This window comes from Artemia sp. Qi Xiang Cuo, chromosome 14, assembly GCF_049724085.1.
Source record: "Artemia sp. Qi Xiang Cuo chromosome 14, ASM4972408v1, whole genome shotgun sequence".
NCBI classification, from domain to species: Eukaryota; Metazoa; Arthropoda; class Branchiopoda; order Anostraca; family Artemiidae; genus Artemia; species Artemia sp. Qi Xiang Cuo.
The window spans coordinates 9859539-9873560 of record NC_142807.1 but is presented as its reverse complement, the minus strand read 5'-3'; the positions used below and the strand labels follow the sequence as shown (position 1 = coordinate 9873560).

The 14022-nt window shown below is 36.2% G+C and overlaps 1 long non-coding RNA gene across 1 annotated transcript in view; it reads right to left on the bottom strand.

The window, feature by feature from the left end:
• LOC148944107 (uncharacterized) overlaps positions 1-14022 on the bottom strand; it is a 114954-nt gene that overhangs the window by 33479 nt on the left and 67453 nt on the right. The window contains exon 2 of the long non-coding RNA XR_016142892.1: positions 3063-3196. This is a non-coding gene — a long non-coding RNA (uncharacterized LOC148944107). The remainder of the gene's footprint in view (positions 1-3062; positions 3197-14022) is intronic.

The following is a 14022-nucleotide window of genomic DNA, read 5'->3' as shown; positions in this document are numbered from 1 at the left end:
GGGGGGTGGGGGGTAAAGTATAGCGAGTCTGCATGCAAAATGTGTTTGGTTACTTAAATGAAGCATTATATTTACTTTACACAGCATTTTTTTTTTTTTTTTTTTTTTTTTTTTTTTTTTTTTTTAGTTAACAAAATTTCCAGATACCTCGCTATTCTTCTGTAATTATTTAGTGGCCACATGTTTAGAACGAATTGTTTTCTGACTCGAAACTGTCTAAATACTTTACCCCCCCCCCCCCCCGTGGAAAAAGAGGCTTTTCAAATTTGAGAATTTTGTTTGAGTTTTTTTTTCCGTCGGAGGAAGGAGTTTTGGTACTTATTTATTATGGGCCACTCAAGTTTACGCTGTGTGAACAAACCGGTTTCTTCGTTATTTTTTTTCAGCTTAGCGCGAGACAAGACAAAGACAAGTGACAGAGTACATGGGAAATATATAATTCAGGCTATATATTTGTACATAAGGGGAGGGGGGGGTAAAGTATTTGAACAGTTTGAAGTAAGAAAACAATCCTTTTTATGTATATGACCACCAAAATTACAGAAGAATAGCGAGAAATTTTGTTAACTAAAAAAAAAAAAAAAAAAAAAAAAAAAAAAATCCTAGTATAAAGTAAATGTAATGTTTCATTTAAGTGTTTTTTCCAAGTGTTAAGTGTTTTTTTTTAATGACCGTTTTTCCAAGTATGTACTATTATTAGGTTAATGTAGTGTTTCATTTAAGTGTTGTATGGATGATCGCTGATCAAAGTTCATGTTATTTGTGTATTTACATACACAAATTTGGTATTTATGTATATTACCCCCCCCCCAAGTAAAAACCCCCGCCCCCGGAAAGTACCCCCCCCCCCGTGATCAAACTGATCAAAGTTTATGATATTTGTGCCTTTCATTTATGTTATTTGACTGTGTTCTTATCTATCTATCTATCTAATATGCATGCAGACCTGCTATACCTTACCCCTCCCCCCTAATTTGCAAATCTATAGCCCAAATTTATTTTTAAAGTAACGAAGAAACAAACGAAAAACCAGTGTGTTCTCGAATTTTACACCGCATAAACTTGAGTAAGTGGTGCTTAATACACAAGTACCAAAATTCCTTCCCCCAACAGAAATTAAAAAAAAAATCAAATAAAATTTTCAAATTTGGAAAGCCTTATTTTCCACGGGGGGGGTATTTTCTGGGGGGTATTTTCGGCAGGGGAGTATTTTCTGTGGAGTTTATTTTCCGGGGGGGGGGTATTTTCCTCGGGGGTAAACGCCTAGAACCGGGAGAAATTAAAGTACATTTTTCGGTTCACTGATTATTGAGATAGCTAAGCTATGGACATATCTTTAGAATCAGAATTTCATCCTGAATCCGAATATAAAATGCATTTCCGTCACAAGTTTACTTTACACCCACCCTCTTCCCCTAACTATAAATATATACACGCTGAATCGTATATATGCAATGAAATTTCTATCGTTTTTACAAACAGTTAAATGAATTTAAAAAAAAGAGTGGAGTATGGAAAATTCAGTGTACATATACAGTTACAGGTAAATATTTGACCTCTGTAAGGAAGGAAGTAAATTATCTGAGGAGATGAATGGTGTATTTGGATTCAGGAAGAAATTCTGATTCTAAAGGTATGTCAATTTCTTAGCTATCTCAATAATCAGTGAATAAAAAAATGGTACTGGTGCATTATGTGGGCACTGCTATATATTCTACAAGGAAACCAGTCACGAAAAACCCGTCAAACAGGTTATTTACAAGATACCTCTATAGATAAATGACTACAAAGCCGTGGTTTCTCAATGAGTTACAATGTTTAAACGATTGTTTTTGGGGTTTAAAAGGGGAAAAAAGTACCTAGGTTAGGTTACGTATTTATTATATGATATGTTTAACCCCCCCCGCCTAAGGTGCAAATATTAAGCCGAAATTTGTTTCTAAACTATTATACATTCATCTTATTTTATTTCATTAGCATTAACCAAACTTGACTTCTTTAGCAGAGCCCACATAATGCACCAGTACCAAAAAAATTTACCAAATTTATATGGTCTTACGCAGAGCCTTACGCAGTGGTGTATTTTCGTCAAAATCCTGTGGAGGGGGGGGGGATTGGAGCCGATTTTCCCAAGTCAAGTGAAAATAAAGGGAAAAATAAAAATAAGCTATATAGTACCATAAATGCAAATAAAACTGATCTTTTTCTGTGGATCCTTGAGTTATGTAGGCTTACGTTAGTTTTGACAAGATTTTGGAAGACACTGACTTTCTGCGGGGGGTGGTGGTAGCTGCCTTCCCTGTCCCACAGCAAAATACGCCCCTGGTTTGACCCCCTTTCAAATCTACCAAAATATTCAATTCCCGCAAACGGGTCAGAATAATCACCTGAAATGATGCCCTATAAAAGGATATATGGAGTTTTCGGTACGGTGCATTATGCGGGCACAGAGATGGCGGTCAAGTTTGGTCAATGCTAGTAAGATAAAGTAAAATAGGATGAATATATAATAGTCTAGAAACAAATTTGGGCTATATATTTGCACATTAGGGGGTTGGGTGGGGGTAAAGCATAGCATATATTAAATACATAACCTAACCTAACCTAGGTACCTCCTCCCATAAACCCCAAAAAACAATCATTTAAATATTGTAACTCATTGAGAAACCACGGCTTTGCAATCATTTATCTATAGCGGTCTCTTGCAAATAGCCCGTTTCACGGGTTTCGTCACGTGGTTTCCTTGATACAGTATATAGCGGTGCCCGCATAATGCACCAGTACCAAGTTTTCTTTACAATTAAAAATTGTCAGATGCCAGACCTCCCTGTATCCAAGGAGGATCACTGAAGAAGAAAAAAGGATTCTGTCAAGCAATAGGACATTGGCAAAATTCATTTCAAATCTAACTAACCTTTCCCACCAAAAGATTAATTATAACTCAAGAGATATACAATCAGTTGATAGATGATGGATGTCGACTGAAAATACATTTATCTAAACAGAAAGCCCCGACAACTATCTAAGAAGTCAATCGAAAAAGCAACACAAGGCTTACTAACCGTCATCCCTAGCTTTTTAATTGGTTATCGTTAAACTGAACTTCATCGCTACGAATCCATCAACTCCAATAATTGTTTCGGCGCGGGCTTACATCGTACTTGAAATTTGCTGAAGTGAAGTTTTAACAGCTCATCTGAAAAATGATATAGTAGTACCTTAATGCTTTGTATTTTATTACTTCTTTTAAAATGTATTTTATTAACAGTATATACTGCTGCTTCCATAAATAATGCAGTTGGAACAGTTACAATAAAAATAATAGAAACAGCGACAACACTCAGGGCCAAGACAGCAGTGATGGTCTTGCTGATGGATACTGCTCCTTTTATACCAGAAAGTAATTTCTTTTGTCAGATTAAATTCACAGAAAATCAACTCCCCCCGAAAAATACCCCCCATGGAAAATAAACCCCTGCCCCCACGAAAAATACCCCCCACCCCGCGGAAAATACTCCCGTTTTAAAATATCCCCCCGGTATTAAACGGTCATTGTGTTTAACTATTAAACGGTCAACGTCAAAACTTTAGCGTAAAGAGCAAGGTCTTGTGGAAGAGACAACTCCTTTCATATACGTAATAATTTCTGTTCGTTTTAAGTTTTGATGTTGCTCCTTAGCTTTAGTTGAAAAAACTTTTTTTTTTTTAATTTCTCTCTCCCCATGAAAAAATCCGGTACTTGTGTATTATACGCCACTCACTCAAGTTTAGAATGTGTAAAACTCAATAACAAACCGGTTTATTTGCTAGTTTCTTAGTTACTTTAGAAAAAAATTTGGGCTATAGGCCTATTTTTGAATAGTAAGGGGGGCGGGTGAAGTATAGCGGGTCTGCATGCAAAATAGGTTAGGTACAACTATTCTGCATATTATGATGTACGAATTGTTTTATAACTTCAAACTGTCCAAATACTTTGATCCCCTCCCCCCTTATGGGTAAATATATAGCCCAAATCATATATTTTCCGTCTATTCTGTCACTTGTCTTGTTTCACGCTAAGCTGAAAGAAACTAACGAAGAAACCGCTTTGTTCTCGAGGTTTACAAAAAGTAAACTTGAGTGAGTGGCGTATAATACACAAGTGCCAAAATTCCTTCCCACAACCGAAAATCAAAAACAAAACTCAAATAGAATTCACCAATTTGGAAAGCCTTATTTTCCACCGGGGGTATTTTACGGAGGGGGGTATTCTCCGGCGGGGTATTTCCCAGGGGGTTGTTTTCTGGGGGGTATTTTCCTCGGGGAGGTATTTTCCGAGGGGTATTTTCCGCGGGGTATTTTCCAGGGGGGGGGGGGTAAACGCCGGGGGGGGGGGTAAACACCAGCCATCATACACATTATTCTCCACCCAAAGGCAAATTCTTTTAATTTTCTGCAACTTGTGTTAAAATCAGGATCGTGAAATGTTTATCACATGCAATGTGGGGCTGTGGTGGCGGTCAAGGCCCAAAGGGGCAAAAGAGCGGTTGGAAACTCTTCGATTCAAATGGTCACTAAAAAAGGGTACTAGAGCTCAAAATAAAATATTGAATGCTCCCCGTATCCTATCATTTTATGATCATCTGTTCAGTATGATGACATACAAAAAAAAATTACTCATAAAAATATTTTGAAGACAGATCCGTTTTACTAAGTCTTAACAAGCTCCTGTAAAGATAAGAAAAGGCCCTCGAAACCCACCAAACGGCCACGATGTCATTTCCATTTTACTGAAAAAGCATATATTGAATATTTTGTGTCTCCTATCTTGAATTGAGCAAAAAAAGCAAAAAAACAATCTGTATTTAGTGGACTAATATGCAACTAAGTTGTAGAAATTGTTTTGCTATTGGATATCCATGGTTATAAAATGGAACGTATAAACCGCTGCAAGATGGCTAAAGGAGGTCTAGCCATGTATATATCTTGCAATTTGCATTATTGCTTGCGTGATGAATTATCAAGGAATTTTGAAGATATTTTCGAATCCCAGTTTTTTGGAATAAGATATAATGGTATAGATCTAACCATAGGCAATATTTATTGTTGTCCTAATGGTGCACTTTCGTTTTTTCTTCAGATTCTCGAGGAAACATTTGAAATAATACTTAAACGTCCGTGTCAGTTAATCATAATGGGTGACTTTAATATAAATTTGATGGATTCAAACTCTTCGGCTTCAGTTGATTTTATTTCAACCATGCTTGCCGCAGGAACTCTACCATCTACACCCATCCCCACGCGAGTAACTAATGTTACAGCTTCTTTGATTGACAATATCTTCTCTACGCTTAGTTTGAAGGAAAACTCAATTTTAGTTAGTGATCTCCGATCATTTTCCAATATATTCTCGATTCAGCTTTAAACAAGGGAAGAGTAACAGGGCTCAGGTGTTTGATTCCTATTCTGTTAGGTTTGGTGAGAAAGAGTTATCTCTTCTTGGGTACAAATTAGCGGAAAATTTGTGGAGCTTGCTTGATAATAATAAGGATTTTTCTTGTTTATTTGAGTCCTTTTATGGAACCATAAAAGAGGCTATTCTTAGCATTTGTAAAGTATCACCTTCTAATCATTGGTCTAAGAGGAATGTTCCTCTAAACCCATGGATGACGTCCGGACTTCTAAGAAGCTGGAGAAGGAAGAATAATCTCTGGAGAGCTTATAAATGCGCTACACTTTCAGCAGGTGCTATTCGTCTTTGTCAATTCAAGATCTACCGGAATATATATAATTCCTTGTGTAGGAAAGCCAAGTCTCTGTATTATCTAAATAACTTTGCTGCTTGTAGCGATGATATTCGTAAAACTTGGAAGGTAATAACTTCTGTACTTAAACCCGGTTCTCAATCGAGCTCTTTACATTTGAGTCTGGTCATCGATGATAAAGCTGTGGAGGGCGAGCTTAATGTCCAAGAGGCATTCACTTCATTCTTCGCTAATATTGGTAAGAATATTACTTCTTCAGTTACTTTGTCTCGGCCTAAGCCGGACCTTAGATCATACCTCGGGCCATCTTGTATTAATTCTATGTTTCAAGAGCCAGTAACAGTAAGTGAAATTACTAAAATTGTTAAAGGCTTAAAACAATCGTCCTCATCTGGGCCTAACTTTATCCTTTCTATGGTAGTTAAATCTATTCTTCCTTCAACATTATTACCTATAGCAAAACTTGTTAGCCTTTCATTTAAATGTGATATTTTTCCGGATACTCTCAAGCGTGCTCTGATTTTTGTTTTGTACAAAGGTGGACCAAGGAATGACCCGGCAAATTATCTACCAATTTCAATTTTATCAGTATATAGTAAAATATTTGAAAAGGCTATGCTTTCTCCTCTCCTTACTTTCTTAAAATCTAAAAAATTTCTTTACGATTTTCAATTTTGTTTCCGAAGGAAGCACTCCACTGAACATGCCTGTATGGCTCTTTTGAATTTTATTTATTCTGCGTTAGATTGGGGATTAATTCCGGCTGCTGTATTCCTGGATATTCGTAAGGCTTTCGACTCCTTAACCCATGAAATTCTTCTATCAAAGATGTCTCATTCTGGCATAAGGGGAAGTGTATTTTTTTGGTTCCAGTCTTATTTGAAGGATAGGTTAATTTCTGTTAACTGCTTGATCCAATCTTACGTTTCTTACTGTCCAATTGTGTGGATGTCAACTTTTCCTTCACGGTTGAAACCACTTTCTAAGGTTTACAATAAAGCTAGAAACCTCATACGAGAAACCATTTGTTAATTAGTTATACGATTGCTTGATCTTGTGTAACTATACATTCTTTCAGGTCCATATTTTACTTTTGCTCAGCTTCATGGCGATTTTCCTTGGCCCCTAATCGTTCCAGTATCTCTTACATCTGATTAAAATGATCATAATCTTCTTAATATGACAAATCTTGTTCAAGTTCCATTTACTCCTTGCATAAGGTCAGATTTTAATCCTCTAATGGCGTGTCATATTGTTTGGAACAGGTTGCCTGAATCAGCTCAAGGGTGCCATTCATTCGGTTTGTTTAAAAAAAAAAAACTGTTAAAAGTTTTTTTGCTCCGTAGATGTTATTTTTTTTAGTCTTTTAATCTAATTAATTAATTTAGTTTATTTATTTATGTTTCTATCGTTTTCATTGTATCTATATTTTCTTTTCTTCTCCTTCGTATATGAGTAAGTGATCATTTTAAATTTTCTTTTGTTTTTCATCTCTGAGTAAGCATTTCATATGTCTTCCCCCTTTGTACAGGCCAATGAACCTTTAGGGGAATAATAACATGTAATATTGTATGTGTATATAATGAAGAATAAAACTTATCTTATCTTAAATGTTTTCTTACTGGTAAATTCATTCATCACAAACATGCAAATCAGCTGGTTGAACCTAATTTTTAATGTAAGTAATTAATGATAATCTTAATCGTTTTAAATTCTGCTTCATTATTCATTGCAATCTTTGTTTGCTTTGGATTCATTTCTTCATTCACAGGCAATCGCTGTTCGTTTTAAGCTCTATCAAACAGTTTGCGGCAACGAACTTTAAGTAAGGAGCTACTCGGCCATATAGTAATCGAAGCTCTAAAAAATAGAGTCTTGATAACAATAGATACATAAAAAGAATTGGCTTCTTATGGTGATTCCAAATATATAAGGTTCATTAAGTTTAATGTTTCCCACCAATAGCTAGGAGCCTCAGAAAACTTGCCTAATTTTCGGAATAGGAGGGAAACACACCCAAAAAGTCAAGCGATCTTAACGAAAATCATCCCATCAAATTAAGCACATCAAAGAACCAGGGGCGTCGTTTGGGGGTGGCAAGGGGGCAGTTGCCCCCCCCAATAATGTGTGGGGGACATTATGCATCCCATGTCCTTTGATTATCCAGATATGGACCCCTCTTGACCCCCCAATAAAAATGCTGGAGATTCGCCCCTGCAAAGAACGAGGTTTCAAGCTCCTATCTTGTTTGTTTCTCTTTTTTTCTTCTTTTTTCCAGGGGTGATCGTACCAAACCAATGGTCCTAGAGGATCAGAAATGAGCTTATTCGAACGGGAATGAAAGCTCAAGTGTCCTTTTTAAGTAATCAAAAACAATGGGGGGCACCTAACCCCCTCCACCACATATGTTTTCCCAACGGCAAAGGCAATTTTAAAATAGCCATTTAATTCAGCATAGTTTAGAAGGTCCAATTACTATGCCTTTGGTAATGATATGACCATCCATAGTCTCTGGGGAAGGGCAGTAAGTTAGGCAATTTGCCCATACTGTTCACATACAGAATTTGTTATTAGGGGAAAAATACGGAAATTTGTTGACGTTATTTTCTGCGTTGAGAGGGTGGGGGGATTTGCCCCAGGGAGAATTTTCCGTGGAGAGACAAGTTTCCAGGAGAATATTCTAGGAGAAATGTTACACCGGGGAGGGGGGAAGGAAGGGATTTCCTGGCAAGATTTGAAAAAATGTCAGAAATTAGATAATAAAACAATTTTTTTTCCAGCTGAAAATAAGGAGTAAACTGGAAACATGAAATGAACAGAATGTATTCTATATATGAGGGGGGCAGCCCCTTCCACAACCCTCGATCTTTACTCTCATTTTGACTTTTGGTCCCATTTTTCGGGAAAGATTACTCAAGCACAAGGCTCGTTGATTTTAAATGAGAAGTGTTTTTGAAGAGCTTTAAGACTTTAGCATAAAGAGCAAAGGTTGAGGAAGGGGCAGTCCCCTTCATATACAGAATAGTTTCTGTTCTTTTTAAGTTATAATGTTGTTCCTTACTTTCAGTTGAAAAAACTTATTTTTTCAGTTGAATTTCTGACAATTTTTCAAATCATGCCAGTAAATTCCTCCTTCCTACCTGTGAAAAGTTGCCATGAAAAATTCACCCAACAAGTTATTCCCAAAGGTAAATTCTCTCTGTGGAGAATCCCTTTTCTCCGAGGAAAATTCTTCCCGAAAAATTTTCATATATTTCCCAGTAACAAATACTATATATAAAAAATGAACATATTCCATAACTTGTAGCCCTTTCTCCAGGAGCCGTGGGGGAGTTGGTTCAGGTCATCCCACAAGGGCATAATTATTGGCCTATTCAACTATGCTGAACCAAATGCCTACCTAAAAATTTCGAACGTATGTCTTAAGGGGAAAGTGAAGAATACAAATGAAGGTGAGGGGGGGGGGGGTTAGTTGCCCTCCAATGTTTTTGGCAATTAAAAAAGGGGCTAGAACTTTGAATTTCTATTCAAAAGAGCCCCCTCCCGATCTTCTAGGACCATTTTTTCTATACGATCACCCCTGGAAACAAAACAACAACAAATAAACCCGCAGCCGTGATCTTTCATCTGGCAAAAAATACAGAATTCCGGATTTTTTTCAGATAGAGGCTTGAAATCTCTACAGCAGGGTTCTCTGATATGCTGAATCTGATGGTATGATTTCTATTAAGATCTCTTGACTTTTTGGGGCGTTTCCTCACGCTTTCGAGAATCAGGCAAATATTCTAAGGATTGACAAACTAAAAAGCCGTAGGTCTGAACTAAAAGGTAAACAAAGTCAAAAATATGGCTCTTAAACTCAAAAATTTATGGGACAACAATTCAAGTCGGTGGGTTGAGAAAAACAAATTATAAAAGAAGGAGTATTTGATTGTAAGCTTCCCTGTAACTACCCTACCCTTTCGCCATGGATTAGCCATTAGACATTCCGTCTACATGTAAGAATGGCACCTTGAAATGTTGCTATTATGGCTATCAATCAGAGTCAAGACAATTTTCTTCTGCTAAACAAGATCAATCTGCTTGTTCTTCTGCTTGATAGTTTCTTCTTAATTTGAGATAGAGTCGTCATGGCATTTAATTTGATGAAACAGGGAGAAAACATCCACCCCATACGAGCCTTAAAGCCATGAAATTAGGTTTAAAGATGTCAGCAATTTAGATTTAAAGATTTTTTTAATGATGTATAAAAACATTTTAAAAATTTGAAAAATTTTTCTTGGTTAGTGTTGAATATTTTCTGTATAAGATTATTTTTCTAAAGTTGTGCTGGCGCTATCCATTGTCCTAATCAGAAAAACGGGACAGAATATTGATTAAGATAAAACTGAAAGAGGAAAATACATCATTAACAAGGAAGTTGAAGATGACGGCGAGGAGATAAACCTGCATAAGCCATACCTAATTGCTTATCGGAATATACAATTCAGAAAATTTCCAGGGAGGTGGGGTATCAAATTAGTTACTCCCCTGGATACATCTGTTGTCATTATGGATTCGCCTTGGCTAATTCAATACTAAAACATTAAACTTTTTCTGATGTTTGTGAATGGTTTTGCTTCTATATTTTTTAGTAAATTCTTTTTGAGATAGTAAGTAATTTCTTAGATCACACTGTCTTTCCATTTTAAATGAAGGAATATAAAAAAAATAAATTTTTAACTAAGATAATGAAAAAATAACAAAAAAAACGCCCCTTTCACTAACAATGAAAAGTTCGAATATTCCGGCTTAAAATCCAGAAGCTTTTATCAAGGGAAATAAAAGAGCGAAACAAACTAATTGAAAATAAACAGAATTTATAACGAATTTTTTTATTTACTTTTGTGTATCATTTTTTCTTTTCTTTATATGTGTAAGGCCGCTGGCCCTAATTATCAAATACATGTTCCGCTTCTCATATATAGCCGATTAAGGAATTTCATCCGCACTTTAAGTTCTCCTATATAAAATACTTTTAACTGCGCTTAAAAACTATTAATTTTTGTAAGGTTAAATATGACCTAGAAAGTATGCTGGGTTGGCATTAAAATTATGTATGACTCACAAGAGCTGGCAGCACCTATCCCTATCGATTTAAATTTATGGGCACTGTCAAATTGAGTTTTGGACTTCATTCTTTTGATTGGTCTGCCCCAACACTGGCTTGCGAAGGAGGCGAGTTGACTATTTGTGCGTACATATACTTTTTACTTAGTTTGTTCAAGTTTGTCTTAGAGTTCAGAAAAGTTCATGTTGTTGTATTGACACTCTGGTCAATACAACAACAGATAAGTGAAGTGATTTTGTTGCATAGATGAGTTATATTCAGTTATCCCGGAAAATACCCCCCCCCCCGTGGAAAATACCCCCGCGGAAAATACCCCAGCGGAAAATACACCCGCGGAAAATACCCCCGCGGAAAATACACCCCCGTGGAAAATACCCCCGGAAAATACCCCCCGCGGAAAGTACTCCTCGGTAAATCACCCCCCCCCCGGAAAATACCCAACCGTGGAAAATAAGGCTTTCCAAATTTGAGAATTTTGTTTGAATTTTATTTTTATTTCCGTAGTGGGGAGGTATTTTGGTACTTGTGTATTATGCGCCACTCACTCAAGCTTCCGCTGTGTAAAATTCGAGAACACACCAGTTTTTACGTTAGTTTCTTCGTTGCTTTAGAAATAAATTTTGGCTATAGATTTGCATATTAGGGGGGGTAAAGTATAGCGGGTCTAAATGCAAAATGTGTTTGGTACAGGTATTCTGCATATTAGATAGATAGATAGAAAAGTGTATTTTAAGGCCAAATATACGGCCATGAACATAGTAAAATAACATAAATGAAAGGCACAAATAACATAAATAATAGTACTTAATGCTTGGAAAAACGGTCATTGAAAAAAAAAAACAATTAACACTTTGAAAAAACGCTTAAATGAAACATAACATTTACTTTATACTGGGATTTTTTTTTTTTTTTTTTTTTTTTAGTTAACACAATTTCCAGATACCTCGCTGTTCTTCTGTGATTTTACCTAGAAAGAATTGTTTTCTGACTTCAAACTGTCCAAATACTTTACCCTCTTATGTGCACATATACCCTATAGCTCAAATTATATATTTCCCATATATTCTGTCACTTCTCTTTGTGTTTTCTCGCGCTAAGCTGAAAAAAAACTAACCAAGAAACAGGTTTCTTTTCGAGTTTTACACAGCGTAAACTTAAGTGAGTGGTGCATAATACACAAGTACCAAAATTCCTTCCCCCTACGGAAATAAAAAAAAAAGAAAAAAAAGAAACTCAAATAAAATTCTCAAACCTGGAAAGCCTTATTTTCCACAGAGGGGGGTATTTTCCTGGGGAAGGTATTTACCGGGGGGTATTTTTCGCAGGGGGTATTTTCCGGGGGGTATTTTCCGCGCGGGGGTATTTTCCGGGGGGTATTCGCCAGGGGGGTAAACGGCGGCCACCATTTTCTACACCCACTGCTCGTTATTGCCCTTACCTGGTTATGTTTGGAAAGAGAGTTTTAGGCAAGACCTTAATATGGATCTAGGGAGACCTCCTCCCAACCCCCAATAATATGTTTTGTTTATTTTAAGTTAGTTTATTTTGTTCTTTTTCTTTCATTGATGAAGACATCCGGACGTGAAGTCGGAATATTCGGGCTTTTATTATTTTTACCTAAACAAGGTTTTTTTAAATTTATTTATCCACGATCTTATTGAAGGATTATACCCGACTTTCTATATTTTCATCTCGTTTCAATTTTTCAGATAATACTCCTTGAACTGAAATAGCTGACCAGGAATTACTGCCTGGTAGAATATTTTAACCTGACTCTAAAATCTAGACACAAACGGTCACAACAAGACAATAGGGAGTCCGTCCCCCTTGATTCAGTTATTCCGGCAATATAGAAAAAAACTTTCACCACTTTACCATACATCTCAAAACTTAGTGATAACCTTGGAGAAATTTTAGAAAACATAATCTCTCTGTTTCTTTCAAAACTAAACAAAAAGGTGAATATTTTTTTCAACTACTGGGTAGTGGTGTAAGGTGTAGTTCATGTGGGAAATTTTACATTGGTAGGACCCATCAACAACTTGGTGAACGTTTGCATGAACACAAAATTTTAATAGATAAGTCTCTGAGATTCGAAAATAAAAATGACAACTTTGATTCCGCCTTGGCCCTGCATATATTTGAAAACCCTACACATCTGGTTCATTTTGAGGAGGCCATTTTAATATCTACTGTAAATGGCCTACCAAAATCTTTTAGAGAGGTAATTGAGTCCAGAAAATATATTAAATAGAAATTTGGCTATAAATAGAGACACCGGAGATATTTCATCAAGCCCAATTTATAACAACTTAATGTTAAAAAACTCAATCAATATTTTCGCCCAGTCTAATTTAAGAGAACCTATTTGCATATCTAATGAAAACTGAAATTGCAGAAAAGCTAAGACTATTGCAAGGCAAAAAATTCTTGCTTAATCATTTTGGTAAATCCCTTTTCATTGATTCCTGCCTGGTTTTTATTCAGTGTCTGTTCTCTTTTTGTCGAGTAAATTTCGAAAGGTTAGATTTTTGCTGTTTTTTTCTTTCTTTTTTGTTTTCTTTTTTGTTTAGCACTGAGGACGACTTGGCGGAGGTCCTTGTCGAAATATTTGCTTGTTCTTCGTCTTCCTGTTTTGCCACTGGCTGATAAAATCCTTGTTTTCTCACCTTTTTTTACTTTATTTTCTATTTATTATTGCTTTTCCTCTCTTAGTTTAATATGTCATGTATAGCCAGGTCTTAGAATGTATTCATTTATCACTGTTATTAATTAGACACTTCTTCATCATTTAACTCCAGTATGTTTTTCTTCAGTTTATCTTGTACAAAAAACATTTTTGACGTTGTATTTCTAATAACCTTAAAGACGTGAAATAACGTCAGAAGGAAAAGTTATCTTTTTTGTTACACAAATGTTGGTGTGACCTTGCCCTATTTAATTTGTTAAAAAAAAGCTGTATGTCATTTTTCTGGAGACCTGGAGTTCTGGAGACTTGACTTGACTTTAGTCCCATCCGTTTTCGAAGACTCTCCTGGGGCCTCTTTATTCACTATTTTATTGATGTGGCGTCTGTATGAGCATTTATCTTCAGTCAGGCGTAGAAGTTGCAGCAGGTTGAGTGTAGAGAAATTGTCTTTCCATCTCGTCGGGGGCCAACCTCTGGGG